This window comes from Panicum virgatum, chromosome 5K, assembly GCF_016808335.1.
Source record: "Panicum virgatum strain AP13 chromosome 5K, P.virgatum_v5, whole genome shotgun sequence".
Taxonomy (NCBI): Eukaryota; Viridiplantae; Streptophyta; class Magnoliopsida; order Poales; family Poaceae; genus Panicum; species Panicum virgatum.
This window is the reverse complement of record NC_053140.1, coordinates 21487828-21499749: the sequence shown is the minus strand read 5'-3', so window position 1 is coordinate 21499749 and position 11922 is coordinate 21487828. Positions and strand designations below refer to the sequence as shown.

The window sequence follows — 11922 nt, the reverse complement described above, 5'->3', positions numbered from 1 at the left end:
CCAAATAAACACAAGAGTGAGTAACAATACTCAGTAAGTACAATTAGAACCGAAAAGAACATACATGAACCATGAACGAACGAATAACCATGAAATAGTAGTTTCTGTTGAAACGGACACAACTTGAAACATCCTTAGCATTTACCGGTAAAGCCGAGCAAGTGGGGCCAGCACTTACTCACAGGAACATGAATAAAAGAACCAAATTGCACATCCGAATTCACCGGAACATGAATGGAATTTAAAGGAATAACTTGAAACTAGAATCATGAAACATGAACAAATCATGGACTTGAATATCATAAACACATGGTGAAACAATCAGAAATCATAAGAAAAGAGATGGCAAGCAACTTGCCAACAACAGTTCGTCATGCACTTGCCTTAACCTCGACGAGAACCCGGCGTATCACTCTCGACCCTGGAACTGTGCAAACCTGTGCAGCAAATCACTCTTAAGGACTAGTCCTAAATAAATAACCACAAGCCTACACTATGGCAGATCAAATAATTAATCCTTTAGTCCAGTTTAGTATGGGAGATCCAGAAATTCGACTAAATTATTGCATGGCTCACTGTTTTGACCATACATTTTGAAACTCTTAACCAAATAGAACAAATAAATACATCCTGGATATCTACACACAATTTCCTACAACTTTTGTAATACTGATCTGGGTTGAATCAGCTTCTAACTTGGTCGAAAACAGATAAACAGTTTTCTGCACAGAGGTTGTCGAACCAGGCAGCAGCACTGTTATAATGATATCTCCTAAACCGTTTATCCAATCGGAACGAAACCAGCGCCAATTGAAAGATAACGACGAAACCTACAACTTTTGTATCTACAAGATACTGAAATTCTACACAGATTGATGCCAGATTTCGAATTAAACTTGCTGCCCAGAAATTCAGACCATCGTTAGATATATTCAGGAACCAATCAGACTTTTAGAACTCATCTACAAACGTCAAGGAACTAATTTGGAGATAGCCTATCAGTCCAGATCACGATTTTGTGAATGGATTTCGATGGATTTCACAATGCCCTAACTTTTCCCCTTCCTTTCCTTTACCTTCCTCTTTCCTTCTTCGTTCCCAAATTCCCTTCCCCACGCTGCCCACTGGTAGCAATCCTGCACCACGCAGGCCATTCTCATACACCACAAGAAGCAGTGCAAGTGCATTTGGAAAGCAAGGGAATTAAGCCAAGAGGGAAATAGAATGATGGGGCACCACACCTAGAAGCGCAGCACAGCCAGTCGCAGGTTGGGGGCAGGACATCGGCAGCACCACCAGGGCGCCGAGCTGCTGGGCGGCGAGCTGTTTGACGGTGGTAGGACAGGAGCTAGATGGCGATGAGAGACGAGGAGAACGGAGGTGGCGGCACTGCAGGAATAAGAGTCCGAGAAAAAGGCTCGGTAGGAGTTAAAAGGAAAAACCTAAGCCACATCCTACGGTCTAGATTGATCGGCTCACCCCTAATTCACCCGGTATCCAAACTTGGCATGTGAGTAGTAAAATAGATTCGTTTCGGCGAGCTCTACGCAACCATGGTCTCCGATCGTTCATAGGACCAGCGATTCAAAAAATCAACTTTTGGTCAACTTCTAATCTTCCAAAAAAAATTAAATTATCTGAATACTTGGGATATTACACCTAGGTCCGCTGGCGCCGTGGGGCCCACCTGATGGCCTTTGGGCTGGCCAGATCCGTGTGCAGAGCTGTTTTCCTCGCGTTTTTGTGTATTTCATAAATCTGTCAACTTTTAAAATATGTGTAAATTCGAGTATAGCTCTGAAAAATATGAACTTCTTTTGCTGGATTCGCACGGCTTAGATCTACTTTAGAAAAACATTGTTTTGCATGTTATCTTGCTGTAGATTTATTTATAATTTAATATTGTAAAAATAAGTTAAATGCTTAGTAATTTGTGTACTGCTCTAAAAATGTTAAACCAAACTTTGTTAGATTCCATGTGAAATATACTTTCTGTGGTACAACTTTCTCGCATTAATCATGCATGTTTGTTAGGGTTTTATATCGATTTCGTGTTTGCTGTCTAAACTGTTGTTTATTGCATAACTAATTGGGGGGCATAACTAATTGGGGGACATATCTAGTGCAAACCACAACTTCATGAAAACCCGTACAAACCACAGCAAAAAAAATCGTCTAAATTCACAAAAAAATCACGTATCTAGATGATATGATGATACACAACCTTGTAAAATATATTGTCTAAACCCGACTTCGTCTGTGAGATATAAAAATAAAAAATTTCTAGCAAATCATCTGGACAACTTCCTGCCTAAATTTGTTCTTTTTATATCTTACATTCCGGGCCTCATCCCCTCTGTTCCCCCATCCTCCAGGGTTCCCCCGGCGATCCTCCTCCGGTGGTGCCGGCTGTCCTCATTGAGCTGCCCTCCCCGCTGCCGTTCTCTACTCCGTGATCCCCTGGTGAGCTTCACCCTTCTGTTTCGCTGCTCGTGCGCATGCTTCCCACTGCCATTCTGCCCCCACCCCCTTCTCCCTTCGGCAGCCTCTCGCCGTTGGCCGTCACGCCGCGCGCACTGGGCGCGCGGGCTGCGCTGTGACCGCGTCCACACCTCGGGTCAAGGCCCCGTCCTGCAATGACTCAGGCCTGGGGTCTGCTGGCCCCGTGGGGACCACCTGTTGGCCTCTAGGCTGGTGAAAGGATCGACACTAAGCCTAGAGGTGGGTGAATAGGCCTATTTAAAAATTTCTTGAAAAAACTTGGTAGGAAAACTTCAGGTCCGGATGATTCAGCCTTACGTCGGATCTTCCGGTCTTTCTCAGACCTGAATGATCCTGCGTATGGTTGGATGATCCGACAGCTAGAAAGAATCTTGTACGAGATTTGAAATCTACTTAGTTTTTGACGATTCTCTTTAAATAGAAAGTTGACAAATGAAGTAAACAAGCCTGCGAACAAGTTCTACACAAGAAATATGCTACTAAAAAGTAGATTGGGTCAAAACGAGCTCAAAAACAATATGAAGAACAAAAATAAAGGAGACACAAGATTTATCCCGAAGTTCACTCCACGAAGGAGCTACATCTCCATTGAGGTGCTCATAAAGAGCAGGTTTGCCCTATAACCTTTTTCCTCTCCCAATCAACCACGTAGGAGGATTGAGTCACCTACTATTGTTCTCACGAAGAGAAGGGTAATACAAACTTCCAGAGGCTCAACCACAAAGTAATGGGAGCTCACCGACACCTCTAACCGTCTAGGAGCAAAGCTCCAAGAGTAACGAACATGAATCGACGAATCAAATGTTGCTTCAAGTGCTTCTTGAGATGAACAAGTGAAAGCTCGCGAAGTGCTCACACACCAACTCCCAAATCTCACTTCCTCTCAATCCCTAGGTGAATCCTTGCAAGAATCAAGCTTTTGGATGGAGGAGAGGAGGAATGAATGCTTTAGGAGCTGGGTTGATCGTGAGGGAAGAGAGAAGTAAATGAGGGAGTGAGGGTGTATTTATACCCCCACCCCCGTGTTGGCGCCTACCAACGTCACCACTGGGAAAGCAGCGATGACGCCAGCAGACACCAATTTTGGGGTGGCAGTATTTCATGAACCACGAATAAATCCGCAAGCGCACGGAATACCGCTGTAGAATTTTACCCGAGAGTATACCGAGGTATCATTTATATTTCCGCAGGGAAGGCGGTGAGTGAAGGGATATAGACTAGTTGATGAACTTTATCTAGATTGGATATTCTCATGCATAAACAGAGATAAGATATATAACATGGTAGGAGGTAGTATGACACACACACAAACTACCCTCTGAATAAATTAAAGAAAAGATAAAAGGTGCTCTAGGCTGGGAGCAAGGTAGAAGTTAGAGCTCAAGTCAACTGTGCTAGGCTAGCTATATCTATACTATCTCATTGATTAGATCGTTAGAGATTAAACTACACAACAGGGAGACCGCTATCGAAGCAACGGGAGGAGCCTGTACACTCCGGCGGTTTTATGTACCTCCTACTCCCCATACCGAACGTGGAGGATTACTCGGGCTCGGACAGGGCTGTCACCACCTGCCGGCTACCTCTACAAACTGTGGGTATAGTTGACATCCAGCAACTCTTAGCTAATCTAAACACTATGTCTACACTAGTAAGAGATACTCTATTGTCCCACGCGGAGCCCCCACCCTTCGGATAGACAGACATCACACTAGAGCAAATATATGAATATTGGAGTAGTTGATAGAGTTCTAAGCACGAAATGCTAACCATCTCAAGCCCAGGGCGATCATGCAATGCAAGCATTGAACAATAATGCAACCATATCAAGAAGCATATATTCGATAACTCAGAATATACTACGAGCAGATATCGGTAACCATAGTCTAATTCTATTACAAACAACCAAATATTATAAGAGAGAACTAGAGATGAACCCATACCAGATTCTCGAGCAGATCCGGCGACTCGAAGACTCCTAAACTTCTCCTAAACTCCACTAGGCCTAAATACTATGCAAGATTGAGCAAGAGAGGAGAGGTAAGTGTGGTGTTTGTGTGTTCTATTCTCCACCCCCCTTGTATTTATAGCAGGGAGCCATGGGGTGAAACTCTCCAAACCGACCTATGGGACCAACCAGGAGATGACACGTGGCTTGGCTAAGGCAGTGGGGCCCACGGGCTAGGTCAGCCGACCTGGTAGGTCGGTCGGCCTGCCAGTGGGGCCAACCGCCCCCATCTTCTTCTGGCAGGCTGTCCTGAGCCTCCTTGTCTGGTCCACATTGGTATTGGCCTGTCTTAACTTGTCTGAATTGGGTTCTTGCATCACTTTTGGTCCATCTGAGCCTGAATCGGCGCTCTAATAATTTCTGTGATTTTATGTCGGGCCAAAGTGTGCTTGTAACCTGCATATTAGCTCAAAAACACAACTTGCATTTTTCTAAAAGGTAAAGTGTGGTTTAGGGACTTTATTGGATAAAGATGCGTGTAAGAAATGCAAACTCTCATGATTTTTTGATCAAGTTGACGCCTGAAAATGATCGTTAGTGAGCATCAACAACCCGCAGGTGACCGTTATGTGTGTTTTCTGTGGGTTCCGGATCATCCGGGATAACCTCGGATCATCCGGATGGGTTACAGAATAGGCTAAAAACACACTCGAAAACTCCCATGTTTGGATCATCCATCATAGAGTCGGATTATCCGGAGTTACTTAGAGACTACCAGTCGCTCACAAAGTTCCAGGTCCGGATCATCTGGGGTAGGGCCGGATCATCCGGACTTGGACAGAGAGGTTTGGACGTGCACCAACTACCAGGGTCGGATCATCCGGCCTTGTCCAGAGGCAAACCGGCTGATAGGGCCGCATCATCCGGCCTAGGGCCGGATCATCCGACCCTGTGCAGAAACTTCTGTGCACAAGTGATTTGTGAGTGAAAAACGTGTCTCTCAAGTGTATAAGTCATCTCAATAAAGCACTTTATAATTTTGGAACAATAATGTTTATAATCTATATACATGTTTCTAAAGCGAACAAAGTTTTCACCTAAATTTTTGATTGACAAAATAGCCAAAATCATCCTTGAACAATGAAGCTTGACTCAATTTAGTCCATGAACTATGAAAACGTCCAATTTAGTCCCTAAACTATCCTAATCGGCCCAACTTCGTCCTTGAATCCGACGTGGCATGCCAGGTAGGCTCCTCCATTCACCGCTCTGTCAGCTTATGCGCGCGAAATACACTTTTTACCCACCATCCATAAAACAGATTTAGCACGGGTAGCTTCCGGCCCGCATCGAGCTGAACGCTCCCTCCCCAGCTAGGTCGTTGCGCCTCCTAGGTAGCGCAGGTCCTCAATGACAGGGGAAGGAGTGGCTCGATGCGGGCTGGAAGTTGACTGTATTAAACCTGCTCTATGGATGGAGGGTAAAAAGAGTATTTCATACCCCAAACTGACTGAGCAGTATCTGGAATAGCCCACGTGGCGTGCCATGTCACATTCAAGGATGAAGTTTGGCCGGTTAGGATAGTTCAGGAACTAAATTGGACAATTTCATAGTTCAGGAACCAAATTGAGCCGAGCCCCATAGTTCAGGGACGATTTTGGCTATTTTTACAAATTTAATTTGGTCTATTTAGTTGGGTCCATTCCGTATACGAGTCGGACCAACTCCCTCTATCCACGATTTGATCACGTAGATCCTTACAAATTGACGCACATACATCAATATGTATGTGATACTTATACCAATTTCATCTGTAGCAATGCATGTGTATCATTGGCTAGTACTCCCTCCTTCCACTTTTAGAAGACCCAGTATAACATGACACGATCTTCCAAATAACACTTTCACTATTCATTTATTATATATTATATCACATATGGTTATAAACTTATAATCATGGTAAATATATTTGATTATAAATCCAATTATATAAAATTTATATTATAAAAATAAAATTAATAGTCAAATCATTGGTCAAAGATATGAAAATTTGAATCTTGATATGTGTGTGCACTTTATAAAAGTGGAAGGAGGAAGTGCAAATTAAATAGTAGAAAATAAAATGAGTATGATTACCTCAAATAATAGCTCTCCATCAACAATAATATTTCAGTCCTTAAAAAAAGCAAGTAATCAGAAAAGCAAGTAATGGTTACTATCTCACTGAAATAAGAAATAACTAAATATCTAAGCAAGTATATTAAATTAAATAAGTAATGGTCTTGCCTCTTCGTATTCCTGGATTTGATCACGATTCGCGCCAAAAATAGCCGATGAGGAACACGAAGCAGGCAGCAGCAGGGCCGAGCTACAGCGCTGCGCATGCCATGTGATATGACAGACGGCCAGGGCCAGACGGGTGCAGAGACAAGCTGAGAGCAGAGGGCAGAGGTGCAGACGGGACGGGAGCACGGGGCGTGGGCCGATGGTCATGACTATTGCCAGAAATTGGCGATGGGCAGTCGCGCCTCTAGTGGAGCTGGACTCGCGGAGACTAGGGCCATGACACCTCATCTTCTGTGGTTCTACCGGTAATTAGATTAACAGCAACAGGCCGGCCTGTATCCCTATACAGTATATTAGATGTTAGGACCCGTTCTCTATGGCTCAAGATGGGAATGGCCCCGCCCAGATCTGGCTTTGAACCTGGCCTTTATGGCCTCAGGGCCAAATTGTGAGGCCACGGGCCGGCCCAATCTACCATATGTATATGATCTCATTGGCGCAATGGGTATAATAGGTTAACCCATTCTTCAAACATAATATATACGGTAAATATTGCATCAATCATCCAATAAAGATGACACCAACATATAATAATATTTAATTCTATTGTTAATCATCACCAGCAAACGTTATTACAGCAACAATCATGATGGTATTGACACATAAATAATTTCATTCAGTTTTTTCATTGCTCTGCCGCTAAATGTCACTGAATCACTTGCTTCCTTGCTCTCTGCATGACGTTCCTCCTACTCTATGAGCTTGCCTCTACAGTCTCCTCACCTACATGTTCATCGGTACATCAGAAAAACCACCATGAAGCTGCTATCCATTTTGCTGAAGTAACCTACACATTAACTAATGAATACAAATGGACTTATCATGAACAATGAAGATGTGTAAAAGCTGCACATATTATGCAAAAGTCTTGATGGGCACAAATCACATGTGACAGTCCGACCATACTTTTCCTAATCACAAAAGAAAATGAAAGCTGGAATTCTACGAGTTTTTGGACAATTATCTGGTCAAGCTCAGAATCAGAGCAACAACTGGCAGAACTTATAGAAAGCTTAGATAAGCTATTGAAGACACTGCAAGATAACTATGTATCATCTAGTGGACTAGTGCTAGCTGAAAACTCGACAAACAACAATACCTTCCAAAGCCAAGATAATGTCATGAACTGAATCCATGGGGCGCCGAGTATTAGCTGCACAAAACAAGAGCAGATTTTCAGTTGGGCATGAGGTTTCAGTGTGGCCCTTATCCAGTCTTGTAAGCACACTAGAGCTTCAACAGTTTCTGCAGTCTTTCGACTTCAAAAATCTGATAGTACTCTTGACCCAGTACTAAATGTAGATTCTGATGCAACGATAGAAGCCGGAACAACCAATATATCTCTCGCCATACAACTCAATGTAGGGTATTCAGCTGAGCTCATTTGCCACCATGCAAAGGATATTGAACTGTTCACTTCGACGAATTGGTACCTTTGACAAATATGTCTCAAGCTCTATGGAAGCCTCATTTGAAGATTGGGCACTAAGGGTAACATGTTGATCCCAACTTGCCAAAGGATCATGATCATTTATAGCCATTTTAGCATCACCTCCTTGTGATATGGGATCTGAACTGTTATCATCCAATTTGAGGTACTCTTGGAATAGACCATGTAGCAGATTTTTTACTTTACTAATCATTCCTATAGCATCATACCCAAATTCTGGTCTAAATCGAAACTCAAGGTATTTCAACTTGAATTGGGGGTCTAAAATGACAGGAATACAGAGATCCAACCTTGATGCCTTCCAATACTTGTCAAATTTTTTCTTCATGTATTTGACCGTACTGTTCAGCTCAGTTTCTTCCTCAAAATGTTGATTCTCCAATGTTGACTTCACTTTCAGCAACACATGAAGGTACATGTTGGCAGTTGGGTATTTTGTGCCTGATATCACATTAGTGGCTTAATAGAATACCTTCAGCAACTTGCAAATGATATCAGCATTTTCCCATTCCTCAAATGACGGCTTGAAGGTGTAGTTTGGATCTTGAATGGACAATGAATCAAACACCAAACTCTTTTGCTGTAGCAAGCATGATGTAAGTGGAGTTCCAGTGTGTGCAGACATCAAGGCAAGGATTTTTCTCACAAGATATGCCTAGTTGTGAAACAATTTCTTCAAACTTTTCCTTTCTTGCTGAAGAGCTCTGGATGTACTTCACAGTCTCACGAATCTTGATTATCATTGGGCTAAGATAATCCAATCCAGCTTGACAAATCAAGTTGATGACGTGAGCAGCGCAGCATTGCCGGAACAACCTCCCACCACAAAATAGCATCTTCTTATTTATCAAATGGGTCTTCATCAACTTCACCATTGCACCATTATTGGATGCATTGTCAAGAGTCAGAGCTAATAATTTGTCTTCTATCTTCCACTCTCTTATGAACTTCACCATGGTGTTGAACACTACAACACCTGTGTGGGGAGTCTTTATAGCTGTGAATTTCACTATTCTCTTTTGCGGCTGCCACTCCTCATTAATGAAATGAGCTATAATGCAGATGTACCCCACCATTTGGTTAGAAGTCCATAGATCCATAGTCAAAGAAATCTTGGATGTAGAGGTTTTGAACAATCCTTGGAGATTTTGTTTCTCTTCCATAAATGCTTTCAAACAGTCATTATGCACTATTTTTCTGCAAATCATCTTAAAGCTTGGGTATAGACTGGAGTTAAACCTTCTGAAGCCATCATATTCCACAAGTGAGAAGGGCAACTCATGCAACACAATCATCCTCATGAGTTCTTTGTGTGAAACTGCCTGATTAAATGTCCAAGGCCCTAAGGCAACTCCATAGGGGTCATGATAGATGCATTTAACTGACCAGCAACTCCAAGAGCCTTCTTCCTTTCATTGCATCTTTTCAAGTGCTTGCGCAACGAACTTGTTCCATGCTTACGCTCATCACGTATATTCTTTGCACAATGTTTACACTCAGCAGCGACCACTACTCCATCAACACGGATAGGCTCATATTCCTTCCATACTTTCGACAGAAACTTTCGCCCTGGTTAATAAAATGAGCCCATGTCAACATCAACCATCTGAAATCCTTCATCATCATCGTCTTCTACCTCATCCTCATCATCTCCGTCTTCGTCTTCTTCCTCTTCTTCTAGTTCATAGTAAGCGTCTTCTTCATCGTCATAATCATCATCAACCATTTCAGTGTCATGGGGAAGTCCTGATTAGAAAAGGACATAACTTAATGTGATACCTACTGGATAAAATGTCTACAAAGTTTAAAAAAATGAAAAAGGAAAATGCTCACCACCGTTATAAACTTTGCAAAGGTTTACAATTAAAGGAGACAACCCTGGTATTGGTGGAGACCTTATCTGTGATTCGTCAACCTGCTCACATTTAAATCATCAGAAAGAAACATCTCACAATAACCTTTTTTATTTATAAAGGAAAAGTGGATCTATAAGCATTGGTGATGCGAATGGATGGCTACCACCTGATCTATTCACATTGGTAGTTCTGGAAGCACTAGCTAAGTGGGTAAATAAATTTAGTAAGCATCCATAGATTAGCAGCCTCAATAGAATAGCTAAGTGGGTAAATAAATGTTAGGGCCCATTCTCTATGGGACTATGGCCCCCCCGGCGGTCGCCTATGCCCCACGGGCACTAAGCCGGCCCTGACCCTAGTGCGGAGCGGCCAAGTGGTGAGGTAGCCGCAACTCCTAAGAGTAAGTATAGAAGGCCGTGAACAGACTGAATGATGAGGTGGAGAGGAAATAGGAGAGAGAAGACACTACTACAAAAAAATATATTTGAAGCTTCACATTTGTTCTAGTTAGGATTGGAGCCGGGACTACTATAAACATTAGTCCCGGACCAACGCCTAGGGGACGAAAGGCCTCTTTAGTCCCGATTGTATCCACCAATTGGCACTAAACCCTTTACATTTATCCCAACTGGAATTGGACCCGGGACAAATATGGACATTAGTCCCGGTTCCAATGCTTAGGGGACGAAAGGACTCTTTAGTCCCGGTTGTAGCCACCAACTGGGACTAAACGTCTATCTTTAGTCTCGGTTGGTGGCTCCAACCAGAACTGAAGAGCCTAACTCTTTAGTTCCGGCTAGAACCACTAATCCGGACTAAATGGTAACCATTTAGTCCAGGTTGGTAGCACCACCCGGGACTAAAGGACCCTTTAGTCTCGGTTGGTGTTAAGACTAGGGACAAAAAGGCCCTCCACGGGTAGTTCGAAAGGAAGGCATCACATGTAGAGTCATATGTGTTGTGTAGGTGGGATGGTCAAAAAGTTATGCTCGAGGCAAGAGGCCTCGAGTTCGATTCCCGTAGGGCGCAAAATTTTTGTAGCGTCAAGGACCTTTGGTCCTAGTAGCAACTGGGACTAAATCTAGGATCTTTAGTCCCGGATTCGTAGTCCCGCATCTAGGATCTTTAGTCCCGGATTCGTAGTCCCGCTTTCTACAACCAAGACTGAAGGGGGTTGGGGATCGGGACTAACCGCTAATTTTGTAGTAGTGGGAAAAGCAGACTCTAAGCTTACATCCTGTTTCGACACAAGAACCTAGAAATTTTATGAGGAAGATAAGTGGACCATGTATTAATGGTGAATAACTAACTATTATATTAGCGGACTGAAAGATAGACTGCAAAAATTCTTACAGCCAACAGCTAGGTGTATTATTAACTTTGCTCTAACGTGCGGGCTAAGTAGGGCCGCAGCGGATGCACCTACACAGCGCCTCAAGCACACTTCCCACTGTTCACGCCACCACCATCTCCTCCGAGGTGAAAACACTAGCCCTATTTGGATACTCTAGCTGAGTTAGAGGTTAGAGTTAGTTTCTAGCTCATCACTACTATAAAAAAACTTTTCCGAGGCGGGAAAAATGGATTCACCAAGGCGGGCAAGCCAACGGCCACCGACGTATCATCATGATTAATTGAAGTATTAATCGAGGCTGGATTCACCATAGTGGTTATGTTAAGACAACTGCCTCTGCTATTTACTATTAACGGAGGCGGTTTCTTTAAGCTGACCGCCTCGGTTAATACTCTTTAACCGAGGCGGTTTGCTATTACCTGCCCGTCTCCGTTATGATTTTCCATAGTATAAAAAACTTATTTGA

General features: G+C 43.1%; 1 long non-coding RNA gene across 1 annotated transcript; it reads right to left on the bottom strand.

Annotated features, from left to right (window-relative positions):
• On the bottom strand, positions 1-1510 carry LOC120706924. The gene is made up of 3 exons (XR_005688527.1): positions 1242-1510; positions 1077-1136; positions 1-437 (listed from the first exon to the last, which is right to left on the bottom strand). It is a non-coding gene; the product is annotated as an uncharacterized LOC120706924 (long non-coding RNA).
• Between the last annotated feature and the right edge of the window lie 10412 nt (positions 1511-11922).